Source organism: Salmo salar, chromosome ssa22, assembly GCF_905237065.1.
Source record: "Salmo salar chromosome ssa22, Ssal_v3.1, whole genome shotgun sequence".
NCBI classification, from domain to species: Eukaryota; Metazoa; Chordata; class Actinopteri; order Salmoniformes; family Salmonidae; genus Salmo; species Salmo salar.
This window is the reverse complement of record NC_059463.1, coordinates 16,713,539-16,726,337: the sequence shown is the minus strand read 5'-3', so window position 1 is coordinate 16,726,337 and position 12,799 is coordinate 16,713,539. Positions and strand designations below refer to the sequence as shown.

General features: G+C 40.9%; 1 protein-coding gene across 4 annotated transcripts in view; it reads left to right on the top strand.

The window, feature by feature from the left end:
• Positions 1-12,799, top strand: part of LOC106582900 (rho GTPase-activating protein 39) — a 59,762-nt gene that overhangs the window by 7,458 nt on the left and 39,505 nt on the right. The window contains exon 1 of one of the 4 annotated variants that reach the window (XM_045705574.1): positions 9,193-9,339. The exons of the other annotated variants lie outside the window; for them this stretch is intronic. The gene's annotated coding sequence lies outside the window, so the exon portion shown is untranslated. Of the gene's footprint in view, positions 1-9,192; positions 9,340-12,799 lie in introns of those variants that run through there. 4 annotated transcript variants of the gene reach the window in all.

The window sequence follows — 12,799 nt, the reverse complement described above, 5'->3', positions numbered from 1 at the left end:
GATTCTTCAATGAAGTGTTGTCATTCAATGGTAGACGACTCGTTTTCATGCACATTTTTTCACTTGAGAAATACTGCTCCAAACATCTTATTTTGAAATAAAATTCTGCAACTAACATCTCCTCAGCAAAAACGTTAAAATAAAAAACAACTCAAGAAATCTATCTTAGTTTACTTCTGACTATTTTGAGGAAGGCTACAGCATCTCAAGATGATCCAGAACCTGCCTGCCTGCCATCAGCAGCCCATTTCCTCGGGGGGGGGGGAAATCACCCAAACGGATGCCTCTTTCCTGTGTGGCTCACTTGGCCACCTCTGACCCCCCCTCTCAGCCCGTAACTCGGCCCTGGTTTAGACACTGGGGTTGTTGGCAGGAGATGGGGAACAGAGGCGGCAGGCGCAACTCAAAATGCAGTTACATACAGAGACTGTCCAACTACATAGTTAAACAAGAACATTGAATGGAAAGGGTGTTGTTGGACTATTGTCCAAGCAGATGGCTGAGGTTAACTCCTTTATGGGCTTTTTTAATAATCTCAGCCCTAAATGTTGGTTTATGTCCTCATTTGTTACATTTCACCTCAGATAATCTGATGATAAAGAATGGACAAAGAAATAACAAACATTAATCAGAGTTGCATCCTAATCGGTTCATTTCTCTCCATATTTGTTTGGACAAGTGACCCCATTATTCCTGGTATTGACTGACATTGAGTCGTGTATTTTGTAAACACCCTGTACTCTGTCTCTATGTCCCACATGCTCAATCTTGTCCAGAGGCCGTCTGACCTGATAATGCTCATTTGTTTGAGGAGGGGAGGAGAAATAGAGGAGGCCTGTAGGGGGTAAAGGGGGCTGTTGTTGGTCAGGCTTGCCCCCTATAAAAGAGGATTTATTGTGGTTTGACCCTGCTGCTGTCTCATGTCTCAGAGAAACAGTCACTGGGCCTGTCCTGCTGGGCTACGAGGGGCCGGAAGTTCCCAGCATTACTTTAGTGGTAGGAAGAGAGGGATGGTGGGCGCTGACCAAGACAAAAGCCTCCATACAGCCACCATAGAGCACTGTTTCTTAGTTATTTTGGAGGCGAGGCCCAAAGTAAGCCTGTGAAGGTGGCCTGCCAACATTCAAATATTCCACATCTAAACCAATAGGAAGGTCTTGTTTAATCTTGACTCGCACACAGAGCGAGTTTGTTGCAGGGGCATTGGGTTGAGAGTGGGACCCTTGTATGGTTTGGGAAAGAGTATATCCTATCTGGTAATGTAAAACTGTAAGTTGGAAAATCAATCAATTTTCAAGGGCCACCTTGTCAACTCTAAAATGTAGTCTTAATCCCAGGGCAGGAGAAGTGCAAACTGTTCATATTTTGGATTATCGCAGCTGTTGATGGAGTTCACCCCAAATCTCCTAAACATGTCCCAAGCTCCACCCACTGGACTCCGATGGAGGGCTATGATTGGCTGGCGGCCCCTGTGGGAATGGTAATAGAGAGAGTTCTAGTTGAATGAAGTCTGGTTGCTGATCTGACAATAGAGCCCATTGTCCATGGCCATCAGGCATTAGCATAGGGTGCACTGCATGCATACACATTGTAATGCATATGATTGACTCATGGCTCAGGTTTTTATTCTTTCACAGAGACCCTCTGGGTTTATGTAACACTAGAAACCTCTCAGAAGACAAACAAGTTACGACACAAGTTATGATATTCTCGAACTGTTGATAAAATAATATATATATATATATATATTTAATTTCCTAATTGTTTTGGTGCAGAGACACAGGGAATTTCCCTTTCTACACTTCTGAAGATGAACTGACAGCTATTATGTAGAGGGCAAAAAGCAAGTTGCGGAATGTCAACTTTGAGCTGTACCATTGATTTGGAACAGACATAACCCAGCTCCAATTATGACACACCTTGTGGTTCCCAGGCAGTCAGGTTTGGAGGTGTGCAGTGTCACTCACAGGTGATACTAGAGTGATAAAGGTCACTTAATAGCAAACAGGCGTTTATATTCCCTCACCAAGGAATTTGTGCATTTTATGCTGGGGCTACCCAGTCATCATGACCCTTGTGGAGGTGACCCTGCAGGGTGGTAGCATGTATAGTACAGGCTCCTGTCCTCTCCCTGCTAGCCAGGCAGAATGTGGCCGCAGGGCTGCTGGCTGGGGCTTAAAGTGCTTTACCTGTCTGCCCCTCCTTGGCAACCTGCCCTCCCTGCCTGCCTGTCTCCTGTGCAGTGGTGTAATGTACATAAGTAAAAATACTTGAAACTACTACTTTAGTCATTTTTTGGGGGTATCTGTACTTTACTATTTATATTTTTGACAACTGCATCTGATCCGGCGGACTGACTAAACACAAATGCTTTGTTTGTAAATTATGTCTGAGTGTTAGTGTGCCCCTGGCTATTGGTACATGTAAAAAAATAAAAATAAACTATCCTGCCATCTGGTTTGCTTAAAACCTCTTACATCTAGATGTTCCGCTAGCGGAACGCCTCACCAATATCCAATGGTAGAGCGTGGCGCGAATTACAAATACCTCAAATGCAAAAACTTCCATTTTTCAAACATATGACTATTTTACACCATTTTAAAGACAAGACTCCTTTATCTAACCACATTGTCCGATTTCAAAAAGGCTTTACAACGAAAGCAAAACATTAGATTATGTCAGGAGAGTACCCAGCCAGAAATAATCACACACATTTTTCAAGCTAGCATATATGTCACAAAAACCAAAACCACAGCTAAATGTAGCACTAACCTTTGATCTTCATCAGATGACACTCCTAGGACATTATGTTATACAATACATGCATGTTTTGTTCAATCAGGTTCATATTTATATCAAAAACCAGCTTTTTACATTAGCATGTGACGTTCAGAACTAGCATACCCACCGAAAACTTCCGGTGAATTGACTAAATTACTCACGATAAACGTTCACAAAAAACATAATTATTTTAAGAATTATAGATACAGAACTCCTTTATGCAATCGCGGTGTCCGATTTTAAAATAGCTTTTCGGTGAAAGCACATTTTGCAATATTCTGAGTAGATATCACGGCTAGCTATTTTGACACCCACCAAGTTTGGCACTCACCAAACTCAGATTTACTATAAGAAAAATTGGATTACTTTTGCTGTTCTTCGTCAGAATGCACTCCCAGGACTTCTACTTCAACCCCCAATGTTGTTTTGGTTCCAAATAATCCATAGTTATATCCAAATAGCTGCGTTTTTGTTCTTGCGTTCAAGACGCTATCCGAAGGGTGACGCGCCGGTGCGTATCGTGACAAAAAATGTCAAAATATTCCATTACCGTACTTCGAAGCGTGCCAGTGTCATTGTTCTCAGAAGGAGCACTCTTCAAAACCCCTACTGTTTTTCGCTCAGAGACTGCGGAGTTATCATTCTACGTTCTGGCGCCTTCTGAGAGCCAATGGGAGCCTTAGAAAATGTCACATTACAGCAGAGATCCTGTATTTTCGATAAAGAGGTTACAGAAGGCCAAGAAATGGTCAGACAGGGCACTTCCCATATAGAATCTTCTCAGGTTTTGGCCTGCCAAATGAGTTCTGTTATACTCACAGACACCATTCAAACAGTTTTAGAAACTTTAGGGTGTTTTCTATCCAAATCGACTAATTATATGCATATTCTAGTTTCTGGGCAGGAGTAATAACCAGATTAAATCGGGTACGTTTTTTATCCGGCCGAGAAAATACTGCCCCCTATCCTAAACAGGTTAATATAAGGAATTTGAAACGATTTATACTTTTACTTTTGATACTTAAGTATATTTTAGTAATTACATTTACTTTTGATACTTAAGTATATTTAAAAGCAAATACTTTTAGACTTTTACTCAAGTAGTATTTTACTGGGTGGCGTTTACTTGAGTCATTGTCGATTAAGGTATTTATTTTATTTAACCAGGTAGGCCAGTTGAGAACAAGTTCTCAGTTACAACTGCGACCTAGCCAAGATAAAGCAAAGCAGTGCAACAAAAACAACAGAGTTACACATAAACGAACGTACAGTCAATAACAAAATAGAAATCTGTATACAGTGTGTGCAAATGAAGTAAGGAGGTGAGGCAATAAATAGGCCATAGTGGCGAAGTAATTACAATTTTTATCAATTTACACTGGAGTGATGTGGAAGTAGAAATACTGGTGTGCAAAAGAGCAGAAAAACAAATATGGGGATGAGGTAGGTAGTTGGTTGGATGGGCTATTTACATATGTCTGTGTACAGCTGCAGCAGTCAGTAAGCTGCTCTGACAGCTGATGCTTAAAGTTAGTGAGGGAGATATGTCTCCAACTTCAGTGATTTTTGCAATTCGTTCCAGTCATTGGCAGCAAAGAACTGGAAGGAAAGGCAGCCAAAGGGGTGTTGGATTTGGGGATGACCAGGGAAATATACCTGCTGGAGCGCGTGCTACGGGTGGGTGCTGCTATGGTGGCCAGTGATCTGAGATAAGGCTGCGCTTTACCTAGCAAAGACTTATAGATGACCTGGAGCCAGTGGGTTTGGCAACGAATATGTAGCGAGAACCAGCCAACGAGAGCATACAGGTCGCAGTGGCACTGGGATAGACTACATCCAATTTTCTGAGTAGAGTGTTGGAGACTATTTTGTAAATGACATTACCGAAGTCAAGGATTGGTAGGATAGTCAGTTTTACGAGTGTTTGTTTGGCAGCATGAGTGAAGGAGGCTTGTTGCGAAATAGGAAGCCGATTCTAGATTTAATTTTGGTTAGGAGACGCTTAATATGAGTCTGGAAGGAGAGTTTACAGTCTAGCCAGACACCAAGGTATTTATAGTTGGCCACATATTCTAAGTCAGAACCGTCCAGAGTTATTTTTACTCAAGTATAACAATTGGGTACTTTTTTGCCACCACTGCTCCTGTGCTTTATTTGATCTCTTAACACAAGGCCAGCTTGATCATGCCTGACATATCCTCCATAAAGAATTACCCCAGTGTTGGAGCAGGATGTGTGAGGAATGAACATGAACAACTGCTGGGGGGGGTGTGTGTGTGTGTGTGTGTGTGTGTGTGTGTGTGTGTGTGTGTGACAACCTTTTGGAGAAGTGATCAGCAATGGTTCTGTCATGCTGATGTAGGCTACTTCAGAAAGAAAGACACCAGAACCTTCTTTCAGAAACTATTGAAGCACACCTATACGACCACAAACGGTCCATAGCCCAGAGACATTCGACCGAATGCTTCCTAGTCTGAGGACTTCACGACTCCATTAATGTCACCATCGCATGAGCTCCTTTCCCGGTCCCACAAGGGAAACCCTACGCCCCAAAGGCTTGGGACAGATCTCATACTTCATTAATCTCCTCACCACAATTACCTATATCCTCAGGGCTCTCCTGCAGTGGGGAAGAAGTTTAACAGGCTTCTTAGCACTACAGTAGAATCAATGGCATGGCAAATAAACCCATTCACATTCTAAAGGGGCAGACAGTATGCAGCCTTCAGGGCCTGATATAAAGCACATTGCTGTTAGGCCTACAGATGTAATGAAGCACCAGGTTTTAATCCTCCCATTTATTGTGTTGCCAATGAGGAGAACTGGTGGGACGGTTGGAATTAGAGTTGAAAAACAATAGAAGCAAAGAATGTGTGTGACAGGTGCAGGGCTGTTCTATGTCATCTGAAACATGTGCACTCTCCTCTCCCTCTGATTGTTCTCTCAAGCCTGGATGTGGGTTCCTCCCTGTGTCTGTCCAGTACAATGGTGACCCAATACTCTGTATCCTATTCCTAATTCAGAAAATGTGTGGCTAGTAGGCTTCAATGGTATGCCGTATACAGGGATATTTGGAAATGGCCACAGGATAGTTTTTCAATACCATTTAAACTACTACTTTGAAGTTTATTTTTTTTATACATTTGAATATTTGTAGCTACTTTTTAGTACATACCTGCAGTCAACTTGTGCAATATGTTAGGAGATAAAGCAGATCGTGTTCTTCATTTCACCTGTCACATTATTTTACATTTTGAAGCTTATCGGTAGTCCCCAGTCACATGTAGTTAGTTTACAAGCACACAACCACGAGAGACCAGAGCCTTGTGAGTCCCTCACTGTTTGATATCTTAGAACTATTAAGTTAACTGTCTAAAATGCGCTAAATGCTGTGCAGTTATCCATTTGGTTTACTAACTTCTTAGCTAGCTAGCTAAGTGGTTAGCATCTCGCAATCAAGCTCCTCTTGGTAACAACAGCAGAGAATTCCCTCCTTGATCAAAACCCAATATTTGTTTTGTGCATGCAGCAAACTTTGAGTAGCATTTTTGAGATACTTGTATACCTTTATGAGCTGGGATGTCTGTCCTGGAAATAGTTTGTCAAAGACTTTATAAAATGTTTTCATGCCTTCGTTAGCATTTAGCTAGCATTCGCTATGGGATTGCATTGCTTAGCATTGCTTAAAATAGCACCCCTTGTGTTCAGTGCCGGTATTACTGAATATCCCAGGATAGAACAAGGTCGGTATGACAACCTGCATACTGCCCAAGCCTAGTGGCTAGGTGTTAGAACTTTAATCAAACATCACTCTAAATGTAATAAATGGCCATAAGCCTACACCTGCCATCCATACATACATACATCATCTTGGTTTACTTAAACTGTTTGCTCCATTGTGTTCATTGCAGATCCATTGATATGCTGTGTGTTCTGGGGGCCCCTAACTCTAACATACACTAAAGGGGACATGGTATAGTCTGAATTACACACTGCTAATTCGGGGTGTGAATGAAATTGGGACGTTAACCTGTTAGGGCTAGGGGGCAGTATTGACACAGCCGGATAAAAAACGTACCCGATTTAATCTGGTTACTACTCCTGCCCAGTAACTAGAATATGCATATAATTATTGGCTTTGGATAGAAAACACCCTAAAGTTTCTAAAACTGTTTGAATGGTGTCTGTGAGTATAACAGAACTCATATGGCAGGCCAAAACCTGAGAAGATTCCATGCAGGAAGTGGCCTGTCTGACAAGATGTGTTTCATCTAGGCTGTTTTTATTGAAGATTTAGGATCTTTGCTCTAACGTGACACTTCCTACGGCTCCCATAGGCTCTCAGAGCCCGGGAAAAAGCTGAACGATATCGAGGCAGGCTGAAACACATTATCGCGTTTGGCAATTGGCCGCTCAGAGTACTGTGGGCTTAGGCGCGTGCCCGAGTCGACCGAATGCTTTATTTTTTTTCGTCTGTTTACCTAAATGCAGATTCCCGGTCGGAATATTATCGCTTTTTTACGAGAAAAATGGCATAAAAATTGATTTTAAACAGCGGTTGACATGCTTTGAAGTACGGTAATGGAATATTTAGAATTTTTTTGTCACGAATTGCGCCCTGCTCGTAACCCTTATTTACCCTTTCGGATAGTGTCTTGAACGCACGAACAAAACGCCGCTGTTTGGATATAACGATGAATTATTTTGGACCAAACCAACATTTGTTATTGAAGTAGAAGTCCTGGGAGTGCATTCTGACGAAGACAGCAAAGGTAATAACATTTTTCTTATAGTAAATCTGACTTTGATGAGTGCTAAACTTGCTGGGTGTCTAAATAGCTAGCCCTGTGATGTCGGGCTATCTACTGAGAATATTGCAGAATGTGCTTTCACCGTAAAGCTATTTTAAAATCGGACATATCGAGTGCATAGAGGAGTTCTGTATCTATAATTCTTAAAATAATTGTTATGCTTTTTGGGAACGTTTATCGTGAGTAATTTAGTAAATTCACCGGCAGTGTTCGGTGGGAATGCTAGTCACATGCTAGTCACATGCTAATGTAAAAAGCTGGTTTTTGATATAAATATGAACTTGATTGAACAAAACATGCATGTATTGTATAACATAATGTCCTAGGGTTGTCATCTGATGAAGATCATCAAAGGTTAGTGCTACATTTAGCTGTGGTTTGGGTTTATGTGACATTATATGCTAGCTTGAAAAATGGGTGTCTGATTATTTCTGGCTGGGTACTCTGCTGACATAATCTAATGTTTTGCTTTCGTTGTAAAGCCTTTTTGAAATCGGACAGTGTGGTTAGATTAACGAGAGTCTTATCTTTAAAATGGTGTAAAATAGTCATATGTTTGAAAAATTGAAGGTTTTGCATTTCTAAGGTTTTTGAATAACGCGCCACGGGATTGCACTGGCTGTTACGTAGGTGGGACGATTTGGTGCCACCTAGCCCAGAGAGGTTAATTGGGACGTTAATGTTAAAAATCTTAATCAGAAAAACTTTCTTCCACAAAATCACAGTGCACTTACCACAGAACTACCACTAGCAGGTCCCGATCATCATCACTAAGGGAAAAATACAAATTAAACAAATAACTAACGCAACAATTTTGTAATGGGAGTAGGAGATATGCATCTTTCAAATTATTTGCCACGAATATAAAGTGCTCTGCACATTATCGTCATGTTGGAAAAATGGCATGCTAAAGTACAGACTGACTGCTAGAAACATATCTAAAACTTAATCAGCAAGCTGTCAAACTATCGTAAATAAGTGACAAACTACATACTGTTTATCGGTGCACTGCCTAACATCCTTAGACATTCCATCCCTGTGTTTGTCAGTGAAGCTAGCTAACTTTCTCACTGTCTGTCTGTCTGCCCCAGTGCCTGTATTTTAATAGTGAGTAAGTCATGCACAAGACATGTCATGAGAGACAATATGCACAAATGGATTTTGAATTTGGAATATTGATGTGGCAGTTGGGACATCAGGTGCGCATCATCTCAATGTTAATTTTCGGCAAATCTCTTGACGACTCGAGTGGCCACTTGCTTATGGGCCAAGTGTTCGCTTTGAGATTCAGTACATAGAACTTCATTGCCCACTAGCGATCCTATGCAATAGGACCATATTCTGCATTGAGTTCACATGACAATTTCTGTTATTGTTTTAAAGGAAAACCAATAAAAAAAAGGGCAGTTTAAGCATTTAAGATAAATTGTCCATTTGTTATCACATCCCTACTGCTAATGGGGCTACAGTCGAACACAGCACACTCAGTCCATGTCTTTACAACACATTATGTTTTACAATATTTGGATAAGCAGGTTGCCTGGCAGCTATGTTGTATAGACTTTGAACGTAATACATAATCAAACAGAAGGTGGCCTTTGCTGGATTATAACTCATTTTATGTTGAGGTGTATGCCACTGCTCGCACGACTGGGCTGGATGCCTTATAGAAGGTTTGTTGTCTTTATATTGTCTGATTCCAGCCTCTGACACATTTCCAAAGGACCTCTGTAACCTGTTTTTCAAGGTGAGTAAGGAGGATTTTAACTCTGAATTTAGCTGAGTTTGTTATTTATAAAACCAGTATCTGAGCAGAAAGAATATTTTATGTCTTCAGATAGGAAATAGTAGGTCTGTAAATACACTCAGGCTGACTTAGTTTGGCATTGGTGGACAGAGTGCTAGGTTAGCTAAATGACAGTCCGTGTTTGAAACATCAGCCTGGGCTGGTCCTCAGGAGACAGGGCAGAGTCTCTGAATAACCTGTTGTTAGGCGAGGTTAGATGTTGGTTTACGAGGGCAGTGAACGTTAAATGGCTGTTTTAATTTGGTCACCGATGGCTTTAGTCTATTTTAGACTTCTGGAATTTTTCTGCGTACTTCTAGCAAACTGTCCCTATAGTCTCCTGTCTCTTCACTTCATTGTGGCTGAGGTACATGGAGGAAAACCTTTCTTCACAATAGTTTATCTTTGAGGGAATCGATTTGAGCTATACTGGAATTTGAATTTGATTGAAAGCCAAAACTAAACAATGACAGAACTGTGTTGCCCTATTTTCAGACAATGCAATGTCCACTCCTATGTTTTTCACTGCTGGGGAAAACTGTCATTTATACTTTGGGTTGTTTTAAAACAATGGAGCAGATTCCATGAGCAGAATACTGTTCTGCCTTCTGGGGAAACGCCATTCAACATCTCAAGTTATTTTGGGACAACTGTGGGTTGTGGATGAAGTTATTATTGAGAATGAGACCTCTGACACACAGTGGCTAGGAGAAACAGGATGGAGGAGAGGGTGTGCATGTGTTTATGTTGGTCTTGTTGCAATGCTCTGTCGTGTTTTCTGTTTGGGGAGGTGTGTTTGAGTATTTTTTTGTCATCCTAGAATAACCACTTGGTGCATAGACGTCTCCTTGACCCAGATGGGAGATAAAGAGCCCGTGTGCCTTCCATGGAGAGAGTGTGAATGTGTTATCAGATCTAGAGAATAATAAGAACCAAACACCAGTATTAGGATATATGTTACCAATTTATCTTAAGCACTGTCTTACCTGTGGCATAGTAGATGTATTATGTCTATGCTTCACATACAGTAGTGTCCCTTCTGATGTTTACTGTAGTCAGTGGGGTTACTGGTGTCGGGCTAAGTGCCTCTCTCAGTAGTATAACCATAGCACTTTTCCAATGCACGTCTTCTTCAATTCAGAATATGTTGTCTTAAAGAAAATCAGGTGCCGCTTTCATTAGTCACACGAGCACATGTGTAACGAGTTCATTTCAGATCATTATAAAACATTTAGAGTAGTGTTTTCAACTTTACTGGAGTTATGCGGACTGCATTCCAAACCATTTGTAAACATTACACTGGGCCAAAAGGGTAAATATCAGAGAATATCTTTACCTATACATTTCCGGATATGACATTTTATTAGATATACTGTAAGGAGTAGACATGCTCCAGATACGCATTTCCTTATTTCATATACAGAGCTAGGATATTCTCTGTAATGGGACAGTTTCTACATGCATCCAATCCGGACCTCAGAAATCTCCCTGCTACCGTATGAGTCCAGGGAGATATCTGGGGTGAGATGCGTTCACCTGATGCGCTTGCTCCAGCTTACATATTTGTAGAATATTATAACTCCTGAAAGAGTATGTAGTCATTACCTGAACATTTATGTATCTGTATTTAAAAAAAAAAAAGGCATTTCAATAGATATCCTTACATGATATTTAATATTCCTCATCGTATGTCTGATCGAAAACGGGCTAAATCCAAATTATGAAATGTCTAGAGCCCAAATTATTTTACCTGTTCAGGCACTGGAAACTATCCTGCTTCTTCACATGACGTTCACATATTGCATACATTTGCACCATATTCAGTAGTAGGCTATACAAGGCACGGAAAGGCAAACATTTTAGATTTAATCAAAGTTGCTATTTCCAAAGCACATCTCTGCTATTTCTGTAAAAAAAGAAAAATGTAGCATTGCAAATCCAGAGTTCCAATCACAACACATGTTTTCTGTAAAGATACAAACATAGCAAGGATTGGCCTAAAACATATTTGTATATATTTTCACAGAAAATTAAAGTTGCACACCCTCAATACCCCGTACCTGCCCTGTTTTGTTATGGACTATGGGTGCAGGTTGGGGCGTCATCGGCGGTCCCTCGCAGTCCTGACCCAACGTGGTGGTAGTGTTGGTCTGTGATCCACTCCAAACTGTCAATGCATCAGTAATGAATCAAAATTGTGTCTATTGCAAGAAAATATTGTCATTTCACATAACCATACCACAAGGTAGCTACTCCACCTGCTTCATTCATGACAATGAACTGGAACAACGTAGCTAGCTAGCAAGCTATGCTGCTAGCTAGCTAAAATGTTGTTATTTGTTAGCTAGCTAGGCTACCAGTTAGCTTTCACCCCCCCCATCAAGCCTAGCTAGCTAGCTGACCGTACTGGCTGCTGGCCAAATTAGCTAATGTTCTTGATTCTAGTTACTAAGATCAATAAAACATTTGAAATTAGCTACTCACTTATGCGTTAACTACTTCAAAGTATTTTCTGAACAGTTTCTCACGTCGTTGTTTCTCCAGTTATCAGTTCCACCACACACCGTTTACACACTCATTTGTGGCCCCAAAATTCAAAAATGACAGTTGTAACTCCACCGCAGAAAATGTGATTCTTGTTGCTAGGCTACCAGTTACAGTGCTTTCAGTTTGTGCATGCCTTTATCCAGAGGGAATACAACAATTATAGCTAGTGTCTGAAAGAATGATATGGATTTAATATTTGTCCAATTATTGAGCATGTCCTCAACTCAAATAAGCATCAGAAATTGTCCTTATTTAGCATATCAAAATGCATATCAAGATCCTGATGTGTCCCTCAGTCAAGAGCATATACTATGTAGACCTACTGTCAGTTAAACATTTTTATTTAACCTTTATTTAACAAGGCATGTCAGTTAAGAACAAATTCTTATTTACAATGACAGCCTACACTGACCAAACCTGGACGATGCTGGGCCAATTGTGCGCCGCCCTATGGGACTCCCAATCACGGCCGGTAGTGCTACAGCCTGGAATCAAACCACGGTCTGTAGTGATGCCTCTAGCACTGAGATGCAGTGCCTTAGACCGCTGCGCCACTTGGGAGCCCTAACCGGCCGTGATTTGTCATCATATAGAGAAAATAAGATGTTCACATAGGCCTGTCTCCGGATATCTAATGAGCACATCCTGCCATAGGAAATGCCCATGAGTAATCCCAATATCATATATGTCTAGAAGACACGTGGATTCACAATTTGTCAGGATATGGTGCATATCCACAAAACTCAATATGTATTGGAAATTATCTGTATTCTCTATCGCCCAGCGATTGTTCTATTGAGTATGCCAACTGCATACTCACACACTTCTAACTCAGCGACTGGCTCTAGTGGAACAGATTAGTTTGACCATCGAG